The 25,757-nt window shown below is 39.2% G+C and overlaps 1 protein-coding gene across 1 annotated transcript in view; it reads right to left on the reverse strand.

The window, feature by feature from the left end:
- The window catches only part of GTF2F2 (general transcription factor IIF subunit 2), a 129,055-nt gene that overhangs the window by 72,439 nt on the left and 30,859 nt on the right, over nt 1–25,757 (reverse strand). The gene's annotated exons all lie outside the window — the stretch shown is intronic.

Below are 25,757 nucleotides of genomic sequence, written 5' to 3' on the forward strand. Positions count from 1 at the left end.
ATTTAATTCCTCCTCACACTTCTGATAAGTCACAATATTCTAAAACAATTTAGTAATCTAAAAGGAAATCTGACTAGACTGACCACCCTTGTAACTTTTTATAAATTACCTTTTAAAATTTCAAATTACTTATACTTGCATTTATATATTCAAGTGTCTAAATATTGTGATCTAAGTATATAGAAAATATCTATATTTTAATATTAGTATTTTCTAAACATTTTAGAAATACTTTCTATTCAAGAAACTCAAGAAATCATAAAAAATGTCAATTATAAGTCAGAGTGAAGACTTCATAGTATTTTTGTTAGCAGTCACTGAAGAATTTCTTTCTCAAAATTTTTCTCATAAGTAAATATTGTTCCAAAAAACAAATCACAAAGTAACTCTTTTTCAAAAGAAAGGTAATAAAAAAGTAGGTTACTATAGTTGCCATGAGCCAAACATATATCTCTTACATTTGGAATTATCCCACGCAGTGACTCTAGCACCATCCTTAAACTATGAAAAGCGTATGGCTTTCACTGTATTTTTTAAATGTATATATGGTGGTATACAGAACAAATGAACAAATGAAACAAATGAAAAATAATTTTCAAATAATTCAAGGAAGATGACTACCATGCTAGACTGAAGATGATGTTACTGAATCAGCTTATTCAGTTTGTCTTTTTTTTTTTTTTTTAAAGAAAATTACTTCAATTAGCCACGCATTGTGGCATACACCTGCAATCTCAGCTACTTGAGAGGCTGAGGCGAGAGGATCGCTTGAACGAGGAGACAGAAGTTGCAGTGAGCCGAGATCGTACCACTGCACTCCAGCCTAGGTGACAGAGCAAGACTCTCCATCTCAAAAAAAAAAAAAAAAAAAATTCTTATAGTTCAAATGCTACTCACTTTTAGGGTGATAATAAAAGGTAACATTTATTAAGCATTTTACTACATGCCAGACACCATGCTATGAACATACATTCTCTCAATTAAACTTCAAACAATTCTAAGAAAGGTATTATTATTCTTTCCTTTTTACTGATGAAGAAATGGAGACTTAGAGGGATAAGTAACCTGCCCAGGATTACATAGTTATAAAGGGTTGGAACCAAGATTCGAAGCCCAGGTATACCAGTACCTGAGCCAAAAGAAACTGTGTCTGATTTTGCAAGCCACTTATATCTCTAACACCTAGAACATGGCAGAAAACAGGCACTCATAAGGTAGGTGTTGAATACAGAATACCAAAATATAGGTTTGCCTCACTTGACACAATCTTCCAATGCAAGTATTCCTAAAATGTTGAGTGAAAAACTGGATTTTAGAACAGTAATATTTTTAATGTCATGTCATTTTAAAAACAGGTGAATCATCCAACTGATAACAGTAAAGAATATCACAAATTTGTCTGCTGATGAATCTAATATTTTCACATACCAAGTTTGCTGAAAAATCAGCTAACTTTTTAATGACTGTATAATCCACAAAACTGACAAATTAGAATAAAAAAACACGGCACAGTGAAATACACATGGGCTCTGGAGTCAGATTTGGGTTCTAATTCCATTAACTTCCACTAACTTGCTTACACGACTATAAGTAAGATCCTTAACTTTATAAAATTTCAACATCCTCACAGTAAAATAGGGATAACAATGATTATTTGATAGGGGTTTTGCAAGGTTTAAATTAAATTCTAAATTGTATGTAAAGTACCTCACCTTCACGGACTTTTGATAAAGCACTTATTATTATCTTGTTCAGTAAAAAGCATTTTTATGACATAACCATGAATAGGTCACCCCAAAATGCACATTTACATTGATTAGGCTTTCTACTTACACATGAACAGAATGGAAAACTTTTAACAAACACACGCTTAACTCTGTGACGAAATACTACAAAACACCAGACTGTACTTTAAATTGCTATCGGCAAACACAGTTTTCATTCTATTCATTTAAAATACATATAATAGTTTTCTTGGGACTTTTATTTTCTAGCTTCATGTCAAAATCTACAATAACAAAATAATCATAGCAGCTGTTTTATCACCAATTTAAAATCAGACAGGGCTGGGCACAGTGGCTCACACCCATAATCCTAGCACTTTGGGAGCCTGAGGTGGGCAGATCACTTGAGGTGAGGAGTTCAAGACCAGCATGATCAACATGGTGAAACCTCATCTCTACTAAAAATACAAAAATTAGTTGGGCATGGTGGCGTGCACCTGTAATCTGAGCTACTTGGGAGGCTGAGGCACAAGAATCACTAGAATCCAGGAGGTGGAGGTTGCAGCAAGCTGAGATCGTGCTACTGCACTCTAGCCTAAGCAACACAGCGAGACTCCATCTCAAATAAATAAATAAAATCAGTCACGAGTAATATATGTGATAATGCTATTTTAAAGATATGCCTATCTAATAAATTATGAACATTTTAAACTGCAATGCTGTTAGTCAAAGTTAAAATTACAGCATCAAGTCAAGGTTAAAATTACAGAATCATAATTAATCATTGCTAATAAGGCAAAGCTGTAATAGGACTATCCAAAACAGCATGCAACTTAGAAATCATTTGTATTTAGCTTTGAAATATGCAATGCCTTCTTCTGTGTAGACTTATCATCCTAATCATATTTTGCTTAAGCTAATATGAAGATTAATTTGTTTCTATCAACAAATATGAAGGGAGTGGTGATAAAGAAAAATAGGCTAAGCAAAGAGAAATATTTAAGATGAATCTAAAAAATTTTATGCCTAAAAATTTTTATGCCTAAAAAAGTTTATGAAGAGGTAGACTGTATTTCGACTTCTTCTCTTAAAAAAATACATAATGGTTCAATAGTTTCTAGCAAACAAAAAGCATGAGCATGTATAAGTTGCTATAAATGACTATATTTAATAAAACTTTTCTAACAATACAAAAATGTACATTAAGCATAGTATAATAAAATACAGAAATTCTAGTTTTATTTCAACCACTATTTCTTTTTAACTTTTATTTATTTATTTTTTCAAGATGGGGTTTCACCATGTTGGTCAAGCTGGTCTTGAACTCCTGACCTCAGGTGATCCACCCACCTTGGCCTCCAACGTGCTTGTATTACAGGTGTGAGCCACCACGCCTGGCCTCAACCACTATTTTAGGAAAAAATACTGAATTGGATATTAAAGAATGAGACAATTATAACATACCCCTTTGAAATTTTTCAAATATAAATTTAAAAATATATATATTTTCATAGAGATGAAATCTCACTTTGTTGCCCAGGCTGGTCTCAAACTCCTGGGCTCAAGCAATTCTCCTGCTTCAGCCTCCCAAAGTGCTGGGATTACAGGCATGAATCATGGTCAACATATCCCTTTATAAATGTTTTTAAATCCTGCTCCATATCATAACATATAAGACATTTAACCTTAAAGCATAACAGGTTTTTCCGAAACCGTAATTCCAGAATATTCAGTTATATTTAAAAGCAAGTTAAAAAAAAAAAAGTATAAAACTTTATACTTTAATAAAGGAAGTCTACTAATTATTGCAACACACTAGATTTTTGCCTCGTCAAAACAGATATTAATTATTAACTATTTTTACAGTTCTTAAAAAATGTTGAATGATACTTATTTTGCTATCAGTGGTTGCTTGATTTGACAATCTTCTATTACTTAATGTTACTTTACAAAGAACCAGACCATTTAGCATTTACATTAGGTATCATAGCATTTGACAAATTTTTATTTATTTTTTAAAACATTAAAAATAGGCTGTGCTCTGTGGCTCACTCACGCCTGTAATCCCAGCACTTTGGGAGGTCGAGGTGGGTAGATTCACTTGAGGTCAGGAGTTCAAAACCAGCCTGGCCAACATGGTAAAACCTCATCTCTGCTCAAAATACAAAATTTAGCTGGGCATGGTGGGTCATGCCTATAATCCCAGCTACTCGGGAGGCTGAGGCACAAGAATCATTTGAACTCAGGAGGCAGAGGCAGTGAGCTGAGATAGCACCACTGCACTCCAGCCTGGGCTACAGAAGGAGACTCTGTCTCAAAACAACAAGAACTACAACAACAACAACAAAACACATTAAAAATAAGTATCAATGCAGATACCGTAATCCTATATCCTAACAAAACTATTTTGATTTTTGCATATTTTTTTTCTATCCATGCAAAGATATTTTAAGAGAAATCCCTCTAGGAAGAAAAAAGAAAGACTGCATAGCTGGGCATGAAAATAATTACTAATAAAGGTCAGATGATAACTGGAGAGAAACACCAAACAGAAAGACCTAAAAGTCATAACTGATTTTTTAGTACATTTTTCTTTCTTTGCAAAAAAAACTATTTTTAATTGATAAAATTTGTATACATTTATGGTATACAACATGTTTTGAAATACGTATATATTATGGAATGGCTAATCAAATGAATAACATAAATATTACCTTATACACTTACTTTTGTGGTAAGAACACTTAAAAGGATTTTCTAACAATGCAAAAATGTACATTAAGCACAGTATAATAAAATACAGAAATTCTAGTTTTATTTCAACCATTATTTTAGAAAAAAATACTGAATTGGATATTAAAGAATGAGACATTCTTTTTTTCTAAAATAGTGGTTCAAATAAAACTAGAATTTCTGTATTTTATTACACTATGCTTAATGTACATTTCTGCATATGTAATACATTGTTATTTGTATATTCACTATCTTGTACAATAGATAAAAGTCATGGGTGATGGATTTATAAAACCAAACCAAACACAACTGCAGGCATTTACAACATGTAAAAATCTACATGTTTACAATGTGTATAGGTTTATAGCATATTGTAAGTCGGTGTTGTTACAACATAGCCAAAAACTAACACACTGAGATTTAGAACATAAAATCCAGCTTCCTTGAAAACTGGAAGCAGACCATATTAAAATATCATTTTTGTTCCGTTATATTTCCCTCTGCTCTCCTTTTTGTATTAAGGAAAATTTGAATTATCTGGATTATCAGGCAGATTGTCCTTAATAAGAGGCAAGAAAAAGGAGCTTCAAATATATCTACTGCTGTTATAGAACACAGCATTGTTAGGTATATTATAAAATTCACCAGGTGACAGGTATATAGAGAACAATGGGCTAAGCGGGGTGGTACACCTATAATCCAGGCACGTTCAAAGGCCAAGGCTGGAGAATCACTTGAGCCCAGTTCAAGACCAGCCTAGGCAACATGGCAAAACCCTGTCACCACAAAAAATACAAACAAAAAAAAGTTGGGTGTAGTGGCGCACACCTATAGTTACAGCTACTCAAGACGGTGAGGTGGGAAGATGGCTTTAGCCAAGGAGGTTGGCAGCAGTGGGCTGTAACTACGCCACTGCACTTCCTTCCTGGGCGACAGAGTGAGGCCCTGTCAAAACCAGAGAAAATAACTTTGTGCTTGTATAAAATATATACAAACTTGGCAGTTAACACTGAGGTTTTTAGTGAAGCAAAGGGCATAAAGTAACATCTTTCCTAATTTTCCTAAGACTTTCTATTTAACTAAAGGATGTAAAAGAGAAAAGTTTAGGTAGAATTTTAATTTGCTCTATCTTTTTAAAAATTAATATGCATCAAACAGTGGCTTGTTGGTTCAAGTCAGTGGAAAAGAAAAGCAGGTGAGGATTTCACAAAGGGAAAAAAGGCTGGTTACATTGGCTTGTTGGTTCAAGTCAGTGGAAAAGAAAAGCAGGTGAGGATTTCACAAAGGGAAAAAAGGCTGGTTACATTGGCTAATACCAGCACTTGGGGAGGTCGAGGTGGGAAGACTGCTTGAGCTCAAGAGTTCAAGGCTGCAGTGAGGTAGGATCATGCCACTGTACTCCAGCCTGGGTGACAGAGCAAGACCCTGTCTCATAAAAAGGGAAAAAATAAAGTTAAAAAAGGATGCACCGATCGACTCCACCAATGTTAAGAATTACTAATGAAGTAAAACGCTAAAACTTGTACAGAAACTTCTTCCCCAATAAGGGAACTGCCACCCCCTATCTACCTCTTTACTGCAAAGAAATTATCTATAGTTGTTTCTATAAAGAAACAAGTTTCTGGTATTACAATATTATAGAAGTCACTCCTCTGGGAAAGTATGTGAATGAGTCAAAAAAAATGAGAAGCCCAGGCGTGGTGGCTCACTTTGGGAGGCCAAGGAGGGCAGATTACTTGTCGGGAGTTCAAGACCAGCCTGTCCAACGTGGTGAAACCCTGTCTCTACTAACAAAGATACAAAAATTAGCCAGGGGTGGTGGTGCACACTTGTAATCCCATCTACTCAGGAGGCTGAGGCTGGACAATTGCTTGAGCCTGGGAGGAAGACGTTGCAATGAGTCAAGATTGTGCCCCTGTACTCCAGCCTGGGTGACCAAGAGAGACTCCGTCTCAAAAATAAAAAAATAAATAAATAATAAGGGAAAAAAGTGGTAAATGCAAGTATGTAACAGAGATCGTAAAAACATCTGGCATTAGAGAAAGGAAAGCCCAGATGACAGATTTTGATCGTTTTAAAGTTATGAAAGCAAAGAAAACGAGGAACAATAATCAAGAATGAAGTTAAGAAGCTTGAAAAGGCAGCTTTCCTAAAAGCTTCTCCCAAAAAAGCACCTGCTGCTAAGGGTACTGCTGCTGCTGCTGCAGCAGTTGCTAAAGTTTCAGCAAAAAAGATGACTGCCGCAGGTAAGAAGGCTCCAGCCCAGAAGGTTCGTGCCCAGAAAGCCACAGGCCAGAAGGCAGCATCTGCTCCAAAAATTCAGAAGGGTCAAAAAGCCCCAGCCCAGGAAGCACCTGCTCCAAAGGCATCTGGCAACAAAGCATAAGAGGCAATTATAAAATGTAATAAAGGTTCTTTTTGACATCTTGGCAAAAAAAAAAAAAAAAAAAAAAAAGTCTGGCATTTGTTGAGGTGTTACTTTGCGTCAGGCACGGTACCAAGTATTGACATTCGTTGTCTGCTTTAAAGTGCACAACACATAACGATCTCATGAGGTGGTGGGGTAGAAATTGCCAGTTACTTCTCCTGTACCCATTCTTCCGTTCTTGTCAGAAATGGAACCCTGATTAAGGGTGGCAACTGTACCCAAATTAAATCTGTATTTCCCGGTGTTCCGTGGCTGTAAGGTGTGGCCAAGTTATCAAGTTCTGACTAGTGGAATGTAAGCAGAGTGTGACATTTGGATATGCTCCTGCAAAGAGTTTAAAAGTCCCGTTACACATATACATCATGGAATATTATGCAGCCATCAAAAACTATGAGTTCATGTCCTTTGTAGAGACATGGATGAACCTGGAAACCATCATTCTCAGCAAACTGACACAAGAACAGAAAATCAAACACCACAAGTTCTGACTCACAGGCGGGTACTGAACAATGAGAACACATGGACACAGGGAGGGGAGCATCACACTGGGGTCTGTCGGGGTGGGGGGAATAGGGGAGGGCCAGCGGGGGGGTGGGGAGTTGGGGAGAGATAGCATGGGGAGAAATGCCAGCTATAGGTGAAGGGGAGGAAGGCAGCAAATTACGCTGCCATGTGTGTACCTATGCAACAATCTTGCATGTTCTTCACATGTACCCCCAAACCTAAAATGCAATTAAAAAGAAAAGAAAAAGTCCCTTACCTTCCCCCTCTTGCCTCCCTTTTGATGCCTGAGAGGTAGATATGACAGTAATAACTACAGCAATCATTCTGGGTCCCCCGAGGATGGAAGCCACAGTTAAACAATGGCAGAGGCCTGCTAATTACCTTGGAAATGCCATAGCAGACAAGGAGTTCTTATCTAGGAACTTCCCTTACAAGGGAAAACAATGTGCTGAAGTCACTGAAATTTTGTTAGCATAGTTAATTCTAACAGATAGAGGTAGGTGGTATTAAAACTACTATTTTATAGAGGAAGAAACAGAGATCCCCAGAGTTAAGCATTTTGCTTGCATTCACACAGCAAGCAAGCAACCTTCAAAGTGCCAACCTCTTAACCACTGTGTTGACAATGCCTTCAGACCAGCTCCTGGAACTCAGTAAGAGACTCGACAGAGGACATGAACCTTGAAAATGGGCAAAATAATACTGAAGAAATGGGGGTGCCTCCACTCATTCATTAGTCTAGGTCAAGACCTAGTTAAAACAATGGAAGAAGCCACAGTTAACCCAAAGGGAACCTAGCCTGCCTGGTGAATATGCTGCAAGAAAAAAAACTAGTAGAATCCATTTCTGAGACTTGTGGGGCCACAACCACAGAAAGGAAAACGGGTGACTGGCAGGTGAGACATAACCAGGATAGAAACCCGCTGTGTGCTAGGCCTATTTTCTTCACTCAAGTACAGAATTATTAATGAATCAAATCTGAAGAACAGCTACCAATTAGGGAATAACCAGCAAAATGATTTCTAAAAATGAACTGAAAATTTTTCCATGAGACCACCTAAGAAAAAAGTAGAATATCTTTTTTTTTTTTTTTGAAACGGAGCTTCGCTCTTGTTACCCAGGCTGGAGTGCAATGGCGCCATCTCGGCTCACCGCAACCTCCGCCTCCTGGGTTCAGGCAATTCTCCTGCCTCAGCCTCCTGAGTAGCTGGGATTACAGGCATGATGTGCCACCATGCCCAGCTAATTTTTTGTATTTTTAGTAGAGACAGGGTTTCACCATGTTGACCAGGATGGTCTCGATCTCTCAACCTCGTGATCCACCCGCCTTGGCCTCCCAAAGTGCTGGGATTACAGGCTTGAGCCACCGCGCCCGGCAAAAGTAGAATATCTTTAAGCAAACAGGAAGAGGGAAACTATTTTTATAACAGTAAGCAAAGAAACCATTTCACAAATTTTTGAGATACAGTAAACTCTTGTACTGCCCTGCTCTGGAGATGGAACAAGAGTATAAAGGTAGAGAGAGGGCTGCGCGCAATGGCTCACGCCTGTAATCCCAGCACTTTGGGAGGCCGAGGCGGGTGGATCACGAGGTCGAGAGATCGAGACCATCCTGGTCAACATGGTGAAACCCCGTCTCAACTAAAAATACAAAAATTAGCTGGGCATGGTGGCGCGTGCCTATAGTCCCAGCTACTAGGGAGGCTGAGGCAGGAGAATTGCCTGAACCCAGGAGGTGGAGGTTGCCGAGATGGCGCCATTGCACTCCAGCCTGGGTAACAAGAGCGAAACTCTGTCTCAAAAAAAAAAAAAAAAAAAAAAAAAGGTAGAGAGAGAAAAGCATAATAATTCTGTTTCCCCACAGTCCCATGCAATTTTTAAAAATACTTAGGATCACAAAGCTATCTTGAATGCTATTTTAGTCATCTGGGAAGGAGTGAAGTAAGAACACTGGGAAAGTGGCTGGGCACAGTGGTTCACACCTGTAATCCCAGCACTCTGGGAGGCCGAGGTGGATGGATCACCTGAGGTAACAAGTTAGCCAGGCATAGCAGTGAGCGCTTATAATCCCATCTACTTAGGAGGCTGAGGCAGGAGAATCACTGAACTGAGGAAGCAGAGGCCGCAGTAAGCCAAGATCATGCCACTGCACTCCAGCCTGGGTGACAGAGCGAGACTCTGTCTCCAAAAAAAAAAAAAAAAAGAACACTAGGAAAGTAAAACATGGTCTAAAAAACTAAACTGGTAGAAGCTGGAAGAGAGACACGGCCAAATTCTTAGAAACAGCAGGGTATGAAGGAAGAAAGGGCTACATGAGGAGCTACCTCCAGAGAGAGGCAGGAGTCTAACGCTTCAGCCAGCAGGGCAGCCATTTGTTACCTGAGGAGTTGCCATTATTATCTCTAGTTTTCAAAATTAATAAACTTGTGGTAGACTATTCAAACAATTAGGCATTTTCCCCAATACCATATCAACAGAAGCATCAAGAAAAGCTACAGCTAGCTTTTGTACACTTAAGCTAACATAATGTGGTACTGATGATGCTCAAGCTCACAGTATAAACAGACAAAAAGTGACCCAAAAGACAATGTTTTTGGATGAGACATTTTCTCAACTAAATTCTCCCTCTAGCTTTCAAAAGTGACCCAAAAGACAATGCCAAGTAAGTTTTTCTGGCTTATATAGCGAAATATGAAGATCACTTAAAAGCAACACTCACTTACTCACAGGTTAATAGATTTTAGATTTAATTCTTTTTTTTAACTTCCCTTCCACTCTGATTTTATATTTACTTCTAAATACATACTAATTGTTTTTGTGTTATACAGCTTTATAAGATAAAATGTAAAGTTGCTGTTGTTTAACACCTAAAAACTGTCTTTAAGAACATCAGAGAGAAAAGTTCATGTACAAGTAATTGACATGCTTAAAACATTCTTGGTTATTCATTTAAGGATTCCCTAAAGGATCTCTCTTGACTGAGCTTTTTAACTCTGACTCATTATTATTATTATTATTTATTTTTTTTTTTTGAGACAGAGTTTCGCTCTTGTTACCCAGGCTGGAGTGCAATGGCACGATCTCGGCTCACCGCAACCTCCGCCTCCTGGGTTCAGGCAATTCTCCTGCCTCAGCCTCCTGAATAGCTGGGATTACAGGCATGCGCCACCATGCCCAGCTAATTTTTTGTATTTTTAGTAGAGACGGGGTTTCACCATGTTGACCAGGATGGTCTCGATCTCTCGACCTCATGATCCACCCGCCTCGGCCTCCCAAAGTGCTGGGATTACAGGCTTGAGCCACCGCGCCTGGCCCTGACTCATTATTTTACACCAAAAACAATGAGTTCTTAAAACTACTGTGAAAAAGAAAATAAATTTCAAGGTGCCACTAGTTAAAATGTATGACCCTTTCCTTTTTTAAGGTAGCCAGCAAGAAGGGGTGCAGGTATATGAAGAGAACTGATGCCATGATATCTGGATATTACTTTTGGCTTTTCTGTCTTTTTCTGTCTTTTGAAACAGGGTCTCACTCTGTTGCCCAGGCTGGAGTGCAGTGGTGCGATCTCGGCCCACTGCAACCTCTGCCTTCCTGAGTAGCTGGAACTACCCTACAGGCACACACCACCACATCCGGCTAATTTTTGCATTTTTTGGTAGAGACGGGTTTTCACTGTGTTGGCCAGGCTGGTATCAAATTCCTGGCCTTAAATAATCCTCCTCCTTTGGCCTCCCACAGTGTTGGGATTACAGGCGTAAGCCACTGCCTAGCTCACTTTTGTTTTTTGATGACCACATATGACAAAGACCACATCAGAGACTACCAATTTACCAATACAAAAGGATACTTCTTTTAAAGAAAAAAATCCATTCCTTCTTCAAGTCATTACACCCTTCTAAAGAAAACATTAGGTCAAATAAAAAATTAATTAAATAAGGCCGGGCTCGGTGGCTCAAGCCTGTAATCCCAGCACTTTGGGAGGCCGAGGCGGGTGGATCACGAGGTGGAGAGATCGAGACCATCCTGGTCAACATGGTGAAACCCCGTCTCTACTAAAAACACAAAAAGTTAGCTGGGCATGGTGGCTCGTGCCTGTAATCCCAGCTACTCAGGAGGCTGAGGCAGGAGAATTGCCTGAACCCAGGAGGCGGAGGTTGCGGTGAGCCGAGATCGCGCCATTGCACTCCAGCCTGGGTAACAAGAGCGAAACTCCGCAAAAAAAAAAAAAAAAAAAAAAAAAATTAATTAATTAAATAAAATTTTTTTGGATAAAAATTTATTAAAGCAACAAAGTAAGGTAACTTAGATGACTGACATGAAGTATAACAAACATGTAGAAATAAAAGTACAATTCATTTGGCTACAAACACACAAAATTTGAGAAAAACAAAATGGGTAATCTTTTCTCTATATGATATAAGCAATATGGACCAAATTAGATCAGAGTTTATAATTATGACAAAAATACTCATTAAATATTTGCTGACCAGCTGAAACTCTGCTTTGAGGATAGATGTATATAAAATATATATTTATATATATATTTTAGTGTGTATGTGTGTATAAGTATATGTATAAATATACACACACATACACATTAAAAAAATGAGAAAATTCTAACTATGTGACTAAAACAGACACAAAATACAAATGAATCTATTGTATAGACTAAAATTCTACAATATACCTGAAAAGAAACTATGCATATTTTGTAAAGCTCACCTCTAAGTGCTTTTTTAGAAAAGAGATCTAACATGGAAATCTAGACAATAAAGAATAGAAATAAATAATTCAAGAATAAGATGGCATGATCAAAAGCCTAGAAGAAAGTACAAATTTATTTATAATTTATATTAAGGTTAAACAGCAGGGAAATTAGTTGTGGAATGTTAGTCTTTACAGCCCTGACAAAATGATAGTAAGACTAAGTAAAAATGAGAAGTTGTTTTGAGGATTATAATTTTTAAAATTTTCATAACAGAGAATCAACAGATTGTCAGAAACACTGGAGTTTTGTTTGTTTGTTTGTTCGTTTGTTTTTGAGATGGAGTCTCACTCTGTTGCTGAGGCTGCAGTGCAGTGGCACAATCTTGGCTCACTGCAACCTCCGCCTCCTGGGTTCAAGTGATTCTCCTGCCTCGGCCTCCCAAGTAGCTGGGACAACAGGTGTGCACCACCACGTCTGGCTAATTTTTGCATTTTGTAGTAGAAACGAGGTTTCACCATATTGGACAGGCTAGTCTCAAATTTCTGACCTCATGATTTGCCCACCTTAGCCTCCCAAAGTGCTGGGATTACAAGTGTGAGCCACCACACCAGGCCAAAACAGGTTTTTTGTTTTTTTTTTTAAAGATAATATAATGACTCTGATTCTTTAATTCCTCACCCACATCTACACCCCCACCTCCCAACTTAGAAGAAACTCCTGGGAACTTGTATTTCTTGTGAAAAAGAGGCATTTATTTGATGTTAAGAAATTCCTTCAGTTCTTTTTCATTTGTTATTTCAAGTAAATTAACTATGCTGTTCCCTATTCGCTATAATGGTGGGCTAACTTATTTAGATAAAATCTCCCACTAAAAACAATTGAAATGCTTAATAAAATCTTAACAGTATCAAAAAGACCACAAGATAATAAGGAATTACAAGCCCCAAATAAAGGGAAAATGAGATTCCCTGTGGTCATGAGACTCTTGTTTAGATAGCCTCCCCAGGCATGGGGGACATAAATCAAAGTCCAGTGCCTATACAAGGTAGAAAGTCTAACAGGAGTTCATAACCACAAAAAATTAAAATCCCAAAGGAATATATCTTCATGGTGGTGATAAACAGGAAATTTTAAAAGCTCCTGATAAATGAACTAGGGTGACCAAGAGTCCTAGTTTGCCAGAGACAGTCTAGTTGTACACCCGAAGTCTTGGCATGCTTAAGAATAGTGCTCCTTCTTACTCTTAAAAATATTCCAGCTTGTGCCGGGCGCGGTGGCTCAAGCCTGTAATCCCAGCACTTTGGGAGGCCGAGGCGGGTGGATCACGAGGTCAAGAGATAGAGACCATCCTGGTCAACACGGTGAAACCCCGTCTCTACTAAAAATACAAAAAAATTAGCTGGGCATGGTGGCGCGTGCCTGTAATCCCAGCTACTCAGGAGGCTGAGGCAGGAGAATTGCCTGAACCCGGGAGGCGGAGGTTGCGGTGAGCCGAGATCGCGCCATTGCACTCCAGCCTGGGTAACAAGAGCGAAACTCCGTCTCAAAAAAAAAAAAAAAAAAAAAAAATATTCCAGCTTGTAACCAGGTTAAGCTACATGGTCACTGTAACGATCACCTAGTTTTCAATCCCTGGACTATCCCATCAAAGAAATCTCAAGCCTTGAGCATGGTTTAATGTGATTATGGCAGACTCTCTGAAGATGACTGCTAACAATCCCTTCCTTCCCTGTACTTGCACACCGCTAGTTTCATCGAGAAGTGTGGTCTATTTTATTGTTTTGAATCTGAGCGGGCCCTGTGACTTGCCGTATCCAACAGACTGCAGCTGAAGTGATGCTCCACTAGTTCCAAGCCCAGCTCCTAAGAGACCTAGCAGCTTTTGCTTTTTTGGAAAAGAGACACCATGTAAAGAAGCATGGGCTAGACCAACTAAATGACAAGAGCACTAAAGAGAGGCCTCAAAGAACAGAACAAAGGTGCCCCAACCCACATGCACCAAGTCTCAGATAACAAGTGAGGCAGTCCTGGACACTGCACCCTAGTCAACCTCCCAGCTGAATGCAGATGCATGAGTAAATCCAGTCAACATCATGTGGAACAGTGGAGACCACAGCTTAGGCCAGCCAACTCACAGATTCACGGAAATATGACATCGTTGTTGTTGTAAGCCCCAAGTTGGGGGGTGATTTGTTACAAATTACTTAAACAGTGAATCAGAACTGATAGCGGTCTGTAGTGCTTGGGTGAGAATAGGTACATAACTTTCATTTAAAGTCACATGTTTGGTAAAAGGAATTTAAGGAGAAAACAAAAGAAAAAAATTTTTTTTCAAGAAAGTCATGTTATTCCTTACAAATATATATAAAGCCAAACATGAAGTTTTGAAACTAGATTCCTTGACCAGTACCAGTAAAAGCATCAACATAAAGGGACTCTAAAAGACTTCAGAGATTGGAATTCTCAGATACAGACTACAAAACAACTGGACTGTGATTAAAAAAATAAAAGACAAACTCAGAAGTATCTACAGGGAAAATTGTCATAGATTCAAAAAAGAATCACATAAGACATCTAGAAATACAAAAACATAATAAATATAATTTAAACCCCACTGGACAAGTTTAATATTAGACTAGACACAAGTGAAGAAACCATTAGTGAGCTGGTATATAGGAAAGATAAATTTTCCAGAATGCAACACAAGCAGAAAAAGGGCAGAAAAATCATTAGAGAGACCCAGAAGATAAAAAGAAACACTTAGGCGTATGTTTAAAATATTTGTTTCATCAGAATCTCAGGAGGAGAGAAAAAAATAGAGGTAACATTTAAAGGGCAGGTGTCTGAAAGTTTTCTACAAATGAAGGAAGACAGCAATCAATAGACGCAAGAAGCTCAATGAATCCCCGGCAGCATAAACAAAGAGAAATCTACATGTAGACTTATCACATTAAAATCAAAGATAAAAAAAATTTTATATAGCCACAAGAAATAAAAAGATGCCTTAAAGCATCAGCAATAAAACTAACAGTAGAATTCTCCACAGTAAAAAACAAGACTGTGGGCCCTTTTTCCTTCTTCACAATTTTATGAATGAAAGATTCACTTTCACTGTAGATCTTAGCAACCTCAAGGTATTTTTTTCTTTCCATATTAAGTCAGGAACTCTTACCTTTTCACTTAGAGAAAGCACTTTAAGGTTTCTCTTTGGCTTAACTGAGTTGCCAGCACCACTACTCTTATACTTTGGGGCCATTATTAAGTAAAGTAGGGTCATTTGAACACACACAGTATGATACTAAGACAGACTGTCTTATAACCAAGACAGTTACTAAGTGACTCATGTGCAGGTAGCACATACAGCATGGGCATGCTGAGCAAAGGGAGGATTCACATCCCAGGTGGGATGAAGCCACATGGCCCAAGAGTTCATCATTCTACCCAGAACAAAGTATAGTTTAAAAGTTTTGTATTATTTCTGGGATTTTCCATTTAATATTATTTGGACGTTAGCGGACCACAAGTAACTGAAACTGCAGATGGGCGGTGGTAGGGGGATGCAACTGCATAACCTTGATACCAAAATAAGGCTAGATGTTCTATTTCAGCTGTTTTATATTAATACATCTTTTCTGTATATGACAGTGGTCACATTTTCAAAGATCTATATACGCCGGGCGCGGTGGCTCAAGCCTGTAATCCCAGCACTTTGGGAGGCCGAGGCGGGTGGATCACGAGGTCGAGAGATCGAGACCATCCTGGTCAACATGGTGAAACCCCGTCTCTACTAAAGGTGCAAAAAATTAGCTGGGCATGGTGGCGCGTGCCTGTAATCCCAGCTACTTAGGAGGCTGAGGCAGGAGAATTGCCTGAGCCCAGGAGGCGGAGGTTGCGGTGAGCCGAGATTGCGCCATTGCACTCCAGCCTGGGTAACAAGAGCGAAACTCCGTCTCAAAAAAAAAAAAAAAAAAAATCTATATACAAATGTTCACAACAGCTTTATGTGTAGTAGCCAAAAACTGGGAACAACACAGATATTCTTCAATGAGAGAGTAGTCAGATGTACTGTGGTACATCCATACCAAGGAATACTCAGCAATGGAAAGGAATCAACTACTGATTCACATAAAACCTTGGATGAATCTCTAGAGAATTTATGCTGAGTGAAAAAAGCATTTATGTAGTACTTATTTACCTAACAGTTAGGTAACACTTTTGACAAAGTTATAGAAATGCAGAACAGATGAGCAGTTTCCAGGGGTTAAGATGGGGTTGGGGAAAGGGGTGGGAAGTGAAGGTGGTTAGGAGGAAGCTGGCATGCTTACAAAGGGTAACCTGAGGGATTCTTGTGGTGATGGAATTGTCTCGCATCTTGAGTGTGGTGATGGGTACATGAAAAGATATTCTACATCAATCATCAGCCATCAGAAAAACACAAGTCAAAACCACAGGGAAATGCAAATGTAAACCACAATGAAAAGCCACCGCAAACCCACCAGGTTGGCTATAATCAAAGGGACAGACAATAACAAGTGTTGGTGGGGATGTGTTGAAATTGGAACCCTCACACACTACATTCCACTACTAGGTATATACACAAGAGAAATGAAAACTGAAGTTCCCACAAAAATTTGTACACAAATATTCATAGCAGCATCATTCACAATAGCAAAAAAGAAAAAAAAAAAGGAAACAATCTGCATGCCTATCAACCAATGAATGGATAAACAAACCACGAAATATTCAGACAATGGAATACTGTCTAGCAATAAAGCGGAATTAAGTACTGATACATGCTACAACATGAATGAGCCCTGGAAACATCATGCTAAGCAAAAAAACAGAAACAAAAACAAAACACAAAAAAAACAACAACAAAAAACCCAGTCACAAAAGACCAAGTATTTTAGAATTTCATTTACATAAACTGTCCAGAATAGATAAATCTATAGAACCAGAAAGTAGACTATGGAGTGGGAGGTTACCTACGGTGTGGGAGGTTGGGGTGAGAATAACAGGTGACTACAAATAGGTATGAGTTTCTTTTGAGGTGATGAAAATGTTCTAAAATTGTGGTGATAGATGTACTAAAACCATTCACGTGTACACTTTAAATGGGTGAATTGTATGGTATGTGAATTTCATCTCAATAAAGCTATAATTTTTTAAAAGGCAATGTAAATACTCCTTTTCATTTATAATACCACTAAATAATATCAGGTTTACCTCCCTCCTAACTTCAGATGGAAAGGAAACTCTATAGTGTTCCAATATGGATCCTTCTTACTCATTGCAAAGGTACAAAATGGATATAAGAATGCTTGGCAACAGTCATGCAGAATCTTCAAATTACTTAAACCTGTTTCTTTTAAAGTTGAAATGAAATCAAGATATGGTTTTAGGCTGGGCACAGCAGCTCATGCCTGTAATCCCAACACTTACATGGAAGGCCAAGGCAGGCAGATCATCTGAGGTCATGAGTTTGAGACCAGCCTGGCCAACATGGTGAAACTCTGTCTCTACTAAAAATACAAAAGTTAGCCAGGCATGGTAGCATGAACCTACAGTCTTGGCTACTCAGGAAGCTGAGGCAGGTGAATCACTTACACCTGGGAGGCGGAGGTTGCAGTGAGCTGAGATCGTGCCACTGCACTGCAGCCTAAATGACAGAGCGAGAGTCTCAAAAAAAAAAAAAGATATGGTTTTAGACACCAGCGTTTTTCACAGCTATGTCACCACATGCAAGCAACATTGCTTTCTCTCTTCTAAATTGCTGCCTACCTATCCAACTTCTGTGGCTGCCCCAGCCAACCGCCTGTTACCATTTTAACTGACCACCATGATCTTCTTCCACTCTCTCTGCTGCCCTCCCAGTATGAAACATTGCTACTGCCTTCACTGGGCTTTCATTACAATCTCCCCTCAGTCAGCTGGCAGCCACATCCCTTTCATTCCGACCCTTCTCTGCAACTGGACTTCTCCAATTCCTTCACGAACTCCTCTTCTGATCTCATGATGGTTCTCTCAGATACCACCTCTGATCTTTTTTATGACTGTAGCCCCTAGTCTTTCTTGAATGCAGATTCTCTACATTTTCCAGCATTCAGGAATAACTACTTCAAAGCCATAGAACCTTTCCATTAGAATATAATTTACTCAGAAAGACGGTTTCAAGGGGAAAGGGGAAAATACTCTGCATACAGAGTACCTCACTAGCTGGAAAAAAAAAAAAAGTCATTTGTTGGAAACGATTTCAAGACTGTAAAACTCATGAAAAGTAATTCAAATAAATTACCGGCATCACTGATTCAACTGGCATTCACTTTTCACAAAAGCTTTTATTTCCTTCTAAGCCTTGTAAGAAAAAAATTTTAAAAGATGTCAAAAGGGAGAAAGAAAAATTAATTGGAGCCTATGTAATGATAAATTTTACCAGACTGAGTCTTACAAAGATAACCAGTCTCTGCTCTGCTGGCCACAGTGGCTTACACCTATAATCCCAACCCTTTGGGAGGCCAAGGCAAGGGAGTTTGAGACCAGCCTGGGCAATAAAGTGAGACCCAGTCTCTACGAAAAACTTTTTTAAAACATTAGCTGGGTGTGGCGGTGTGTGCCTCTAGTCTCAGTTATTTGGGAGGCTGAGGTGGGAAGATCGCTTGAGCCCAGAAGTTAGAGGTTGCAGTGAAACAAGATCACAGCACTGCAGTCCAATCTGGGTGACAGAGCAAGACCTTGTCTCTAAATAAATAAATAACCAGTCTCTTATTTTAAAAAAAAGATAAATAAATGTTGGAACTATAACTCTGGTTGGTTTAGTTGGTTTGTATTAACAACGTAATTCTTAAGAAGCTTAATATTATTTCTAATATTGCAATATTTCTAAACAATACTGGTTGTGTACAAGTAAAACTTATGCGTGAAGGTTAAAAACAAACAGTAATATAGGTTAAAAGGGGAATACGTTACTGAAGATACATAAAAGATTAGTCTAGAAAATCTGACACTGGATCCATGAATAAAATCAAAGCATAGCTGACAATGTTCTTTTGTTACCCAGGTGGTGGTTACAGGGATGTGTTCACTTTGTGAGAATTCATCAACAGTATAAACTTACGATTTGTGCAGTTTTCTTAACTGTAGGTTATGTTTCAATTAAAAAAAAATTTTTTTATTGCATTTTAGGTTTTGGGGTACATGTGAAGAACATGCAAGACTGTTGCATAGGTACACACATGGCAGTGTGCTTTGCTGCCTTCCTCCCCATCACCTATATCTGGCATTTCTCCCCAAGATATCTCTCCCCAACTCCCCACCCTCCACTGGCCCTCCCCTATTTCCCCCCAACAGGCCCCAGTGTGTGATGCTCCCCTCCCTGTGTCCATGTGTTCTCCTTGTTCAACACCCGCCTATGTGTGAGAACATGCAGTGTTTGATTTTCTGTTCTTGTGTCAGTTTGCTGAGAATGATGGTTTCCAGGTTCATCCATGTCCCTACAAAGGACACAAACTCATCGTTTTTGATGGCTGCATAATATTCCATGGTGTATATGTGCCTCATTTTCCCTGTCCAGTCTATCATCAATGGGCATTTGGGTTTTCAATTCAAATTTTAGTAAATAAGCCGGGCGCGGTGGCTCAAGCCTGTAATCCCAGCACTTTGGGAGGCTGAGGCGGGTGGATCACGAGGTCAAGAGATCGAGACCATCCTGGTCAACATGGTGAAACCCCATCTCTACTAAAAATACAAAAATTAGCTGGGCATGGTGGCACATGCCTGTAATCCCAGCTACTCAGGAGGCTGAGGCAGGAGAATTGCTTGAACCCAGGAGGCGGAGGTTGCGGTGAGCCGAGATGGCGCCATTGCACTCCAGCCTGGGTAACAAGAGCGAAACTCTGTCTCAAAAAAAAAATTTTTAGTAAATAAAAGGCAAAACACAAGAAAAAGTAAATTTTTCTAAAAATCCATCAACTAGACATCTTAGTTCAAAAACTTAAATCACAATTATTAAATCACACATATCAGTTTGCTAGGGCTGCCATAACAAATTTCCACAGACTGGGTGGCTTAAACACAGAAAGGTATGTTCTCATAGTTTCTGGGGGCTGAAGTCCAAGATCGAGGTGTCTATAACTTTGGTTTCTTCTAAGGCTCAGCTCCTGGGCTTGCAGATAGCTACTCACTTGCTGTCTCCTCACATGGTCATTCCACTGTGCATGTGCATGCCCGGTCTATCTCTCCTAACTGTCCAAATTTCCTCTTCTATAAGGATACCAGTCAAACTGGATTAGGGCCCACTGTCACTGCCTCTTTTTAACTGAATCACCTCTTTAAAGATCTTATCTGCAAACAGTCACATTCTGAGGTAGCTGGATGGGGGGAGGGAGGGGAGGGAGGGACGGAGGGAAGGAGGAAGGAAGGAAGGAAGGAAGCAAGGAAGGAAGGAAGCAAGGAAGGAAGCCAGCAAGGTGTGGTGGCACACTTGCAGTCCCAGCTACTCAGGAGGCTGAGGCAGGAGAATCACTAGAGCCTCAGAGGCCGGGGTGCTGTGAACAGAGATCGCGCCACTGCATTCCAGCCTGGGTGACAGAGTGAAACACTGTCTCAATAAATAAATAAATAAATAAAGTTCAAGTACTTTGTCAGAAAACACTGAGGATTGGTAAAGAGACAAAGGAAGAAAGGGGCCTCTAAAGTGATGAGTGTAGAAAACCAGTACCAGCTGGATATTAGGCGAAAACTTGCTTAATCCTGCTGTAGTACTCTGGCAAACAGTGTGGACATGTGCCTTAGTCATCCCACCTGAGGGTTAAAGGAGCTGGGTGTTTATCCACCAACTCCTGGCAGATATTGGCTGAATGCCACCCCCAAGTAAGTGTTAATATCCTGACATTTCTGGCCTGCCCTCTAGGCAGGCAGAATAGCTGGCAGCAAGAAAAGCTCTCAGCAAGAAAAGAGACAAAGTTGCTGAGATGTAGAAGTTGGCTAGTGTGCACAGTAATGGCAAAGTCTTAGGAGACTATGGGTAAACACCGGCAACACCTGGGGCATCTATGCCACAGCCCCTAATCTATAGGAGTCTGTCCCTAACTTGTGAATATAAGAAACATCAGCCTTCATCTTGAAGCAGCAGAGAAAGGGTTGAGAAGGGCTCTAAACCCAACTTTTTTCTTTGCTAAACAGTAGAGGTGTTCTCTCAAGAAAGGTCTAAGGATGGCACGTAAGTTATACAGTAAGGAAAAAAATGTGTCAAATCATCACAGTCACTGAGTTCTGCATAGTTATATAAAAGAAACCGAACTGTAAACAACACTGGGTGGTGTACTGTTTTCTTCCTCTGTAAGCAGAAAATGCCATAACTTTCAACCATAAAATATTTTCAAGAAAGACTCTTTCAGAGGAGGGGGGGAAAAAAGTGAGACTGGGCGTGACGGCTCATGCCTGTAATTCCAGCACTTTGGGAGGCTTGGGAGGCCAGAGGTGGGAGGATCACTTGAGGTCAGGAGTTTGAGATCAGCCTGGCCAACATGGTGAAACCCCATCGCTACTTAAAATACAAAAAGTATCAGGGCGTGGTGGCAGGCACCTGTAATTCCAGTTACTTGGGAGGCTGAGGCAGAAGAATTCCTTGAACCCAAGAGGTGGAAGTTGCAGTGAGCTGAGATCATGCCACTGCACTCCAGCCTGGGCAACAGAGCAAGATTCCATCTTAAAAAAAAAAAAAAAGTAAGAATAGTACGTATAATGTGTGCCTGCAGGGCTTTTTACTCTTTCTTCTTTTCAAACAGCTAATGATACAGTCTGTATAATCAAGAATCTGTGAACTGATACACATACATGAAGTTCTTTAAGGAAAAAAAAAAAGACTTCAGCTGTATTTCTTTTTCTTCAATATATGCTGGCCACTACCAGAGTTTCACCTCTGTGCAGGCCACAGAGGTGTCTATCTAACAGCTGATAGGAACATATAAGAATAAGGTTTTCTTTCAGAACTGAAACATGTTTAGTCATTTTTGCACTAAAGATAAATGAACGGACCTAACTTGCAAGAGATTTATTTTAAATTCAACTTACAACAAAATTGGTTTCAATTATTGATCAATATTCCAGAAAAGAAATTCATACTCTAAATTGAGGCTTGTATACAAGTTGTATATAATGTCCCTAATATTTATACTGAGATATAGCAATATAGTCCTTATTCATATTCACTCTATGAAGTTAAATAACATTTTTTATTCCATTCATCACATGAATTCTCATACCACCTGCTACTATTTTACTTTAACTTTTATTTTAAAGCCCCCTACTCACTAGAGTTTGGTCATACTGCACTGACAAGATTTTCTTTCTCAACTTATCTGCTTAACTTTAACTTGATGCAATCTGAAAACAATCCATTTGATGTTCACTGCAGCCTCTGCCTCCCAGTTCAAGTGATTCTCCTGCCTCAGCCTCCAGATTAGTTGGGACTATGGAGACATCACCATGCCCAGCTATTTTTTTTTTTTTTTTGTATTTTTAATAGAGACAGGGTTTCCCCATGTTGACCAAGATGGTCTCAATCTCTTGACCTCATGATCTACCTGCCTCAGCCTCCCAAACTGCTGGTATTACAGAGGTGAGCCACCGCACCCAGCATAATTTACATTTTTAATTGATTTTACTATGCTACATTTGGTTTTGCAAAGAAATCAAGTTATTCCTAAGATTTTAAGTATACAACGAATCAAACAAAGAACCAACTTTATAAACTGAAAGCTACAGAAAATCAAAAGTAAGAAAAATATATTTGTATAGCCTGTCATTTTCTCCAGATAGGACAAGAATTGCCTAAGTTCTTCCCAAATGTTTTACGAAATATGAAATAGACAGGTTTGATCAAAGCTGAGTATCACAGAATTTTAGGAATAGGTAAATACAACATACAATAAAAGTAAAAACCTGATGATGCTTTCTGACATTCTCCATAAAAATCAAAACAAAGATATACAGAAAACAGAGATACTAAATAAAGATATTTATTTAGTAGAATCAAAACCCAAACTTCAATAAATTTAAGACCATGAAATTTAAGTGGAATTCATGAATATGGTAACTAAAAGTTTAGGTCACATTAATACATTCATAGCAATAAATAAAACTGAAGAAAAAAATAATGTGTCAATATTCTTTGCATAAATTAGAGATCAAGTCTTCTGAGAAAGAATACTCTAAATACTATTTCATATTCAAAACATTGTCAGTTGCTGGGCGCAGTGGCTCACTCCTGTAATCCTAGTACTTTGGGAGGCTGAGGTGGGCAGATCACTTGAGGCCAGGAGATGGAGACCAGCCTGGACAACACGGTGAAACCTTGTCTCTACTAAGAATACAAAAATTAGCCAGGCATGGTGGCACATGCCTGTAATCCCAGCTACAGCTACTCGGGCAACTGAGGAACAAGAATTGGTTGAACCTGGGAGGCAGAAGTTGCAGTAAGCCGAAATGGTGCCACTGCACTCCAGCCTGGGCAACAGAGTGAGACCTTGTCTCAAAAACAACAACAACAACACTGTCAGTGTAATTATCACAATACATGAAGAAGAAGAAACTACTAAAATAAAAATTGACATTGCCAAAATAAAAAACAATACTTTTGATCACCTATTTTATGTTAAAATTCCAGAAAACATTTAATTCACATACTACAGAAACAGAAGAAAAAAAGGGTTGTCAAGATATAACCTACACTGAAAAAAATCTCTACTCAAACTAAACACTGGACTTCTATAATTGCTAGAAATTTGGAGCACACTGCCTAACACATCTCTAAGGAACTTGATTGGTTTTTACCAGTTAAACTATAAAAATTTTGTTTTGGCAACTGCAGACTAGTCACAATGAGTGACAATAATACATGCCAACTCCAAGACAATAGTTACCTCTACCAAGTGAGGTAAGGGTTGGAGGGGAGAAGAAATCTAAAATGTTTTCTAGCTTTAAAGAAATATGGCAAATGTCAACACGTACAAAGTATAGCTGTTAGGCATAGGTTATACTATTCACTAGACTTTGCTGTAGGTTTGAAATATTTCATAATTAAAAAACTGGAGAGTAAATCGTTAAGTTTTAATAAGTTTATCATTCCAAATCTTAATATTATCCTATACTGTTTTTTCCTTTAATCCTTGTTACCCCATCCTCAGATTATTAAAACTACCACATATTTATGCATGAATACCTGAATACGAAGAGTACAAACATTGTTTTTACAAGTCTCTTGCTAACCACTAAATAAAGGAACATTTTCTGCTATTAGGTTCAACTTTTCAGAGAGTAGGCCTGGCTCAGGCAGTTGGCAGTAAAATGCAAAACTAAATCTCTGCAGTCAGCCACAACCCTGGTGGCAGTTCACAAAATAAACACCAAACTCATACATTTTTGTTCCTGTTTGTTCCTCCTCACAACTATAAGATTGTCAGAAACTGGTATGATTCCAAATGTTCAGCGGCAAGGCTGTTAATCAAAGGAGTAAGCAAAAAACAGCTTCCTTACTCCTTCTGTAGGGCCTTTACCAGGAGAGTGAGAAAGAACCACTAGCTGCCAAGGTGAATGGGACTTCAAGATGGCTGCCCTGTGAAATGCAGTTGAGGAAAGAGACAACCTGGAGTCACCACAGAGCATCTACCCAGGCAGACCTCGCAAGATTTCTATTATCTACTTAAAGAAACTATTTTAACAATATATTTCTAAATATCAGGAAATAGGGACTAGTCACACAATCTCTTAGAGTTTCTGTCATATCATCTGCAAAATGAAGATGTTTTAAAAGTCTCTCCCTTGTGCAGTTGTGAGATTAAATAAGCTAGTACGGGCAAAGGTAGGTTAACCACCAACAGAAGTGTAATGTGTAACAAATACATGCTTAAAAGAAATAGTTTAAAAGTGGTTCAAATCTGGTTAAAAAATATATACTGTATTTTTTTTTTTTTGAGATGGAGTTTTGCTCTTGTTGCCCGGGCTGGAGTGCAACGGCGCAATCTTGGCTCACTGCAACCTCTGCCCTCTGGGTTCAAGTGACTCTCATGCCTCAGCGTCCCGAGTAGCTGGGATTACAGAAGCCTACCACCACACCCAGCTAATTTTTTGTATTTTTAGCAGAGACAAGGTTTCACCATGTTGGCCAGGCTGGTCTTGAACTTCTAACCTCAAGTGATTCGCCCGCCTTGGCCTCCCAAAGTGCTGGGATTACCGGTGTGAGCCAATGTACCTGGCCCCTGTATTCTTAAAACCAGCAATAAACACTGAAATAGGCATGCAATTCATTGTTATGAATGAGGTTCCCCTAAGAAGCACTGGAGAGAGGAGTGTCTCTGCTGGGCAGGCCATCTCAATAAAAAGGGATCAGCACTTCACCAGGTATTTTAAAATGGAACCTGCAGGCCGGGCGCGGTGGCTCAAGCCTGTAATCCCAGCACTTTGGGAGGCCGAGGCGGGTGGATCACGAGGTCGAGAGATCGAGACCATCCTGGTCAACATGGTGAAACCCCGTCTCTACTAAAAATACAAAAAATTAGCTGGGCATGGTGGCACGTGCCTGTAAACCCAGCTACTCAGGAGGCTGAGGCAGGAGAATTGCCTGAACCCAGGAGGCGGAGGTTGCGGTGAGCCGAGATCGCGC

Source organism: Saimiri boliviensis, chromosome 16, assembly GCF_048565385.1.
Source record: "Saimiri boliviensis isolate mSaiBol1 chromosome 16, mSaiBol1.pri, whole genome shotgun sequence".
In the NCBI taxonomy this organism is placed as follows: Eukaryota; Metazoa; Chordata; class Mammalia; order Primates; family Cebidae; genus Saimiri; species Saimiri boliviensis.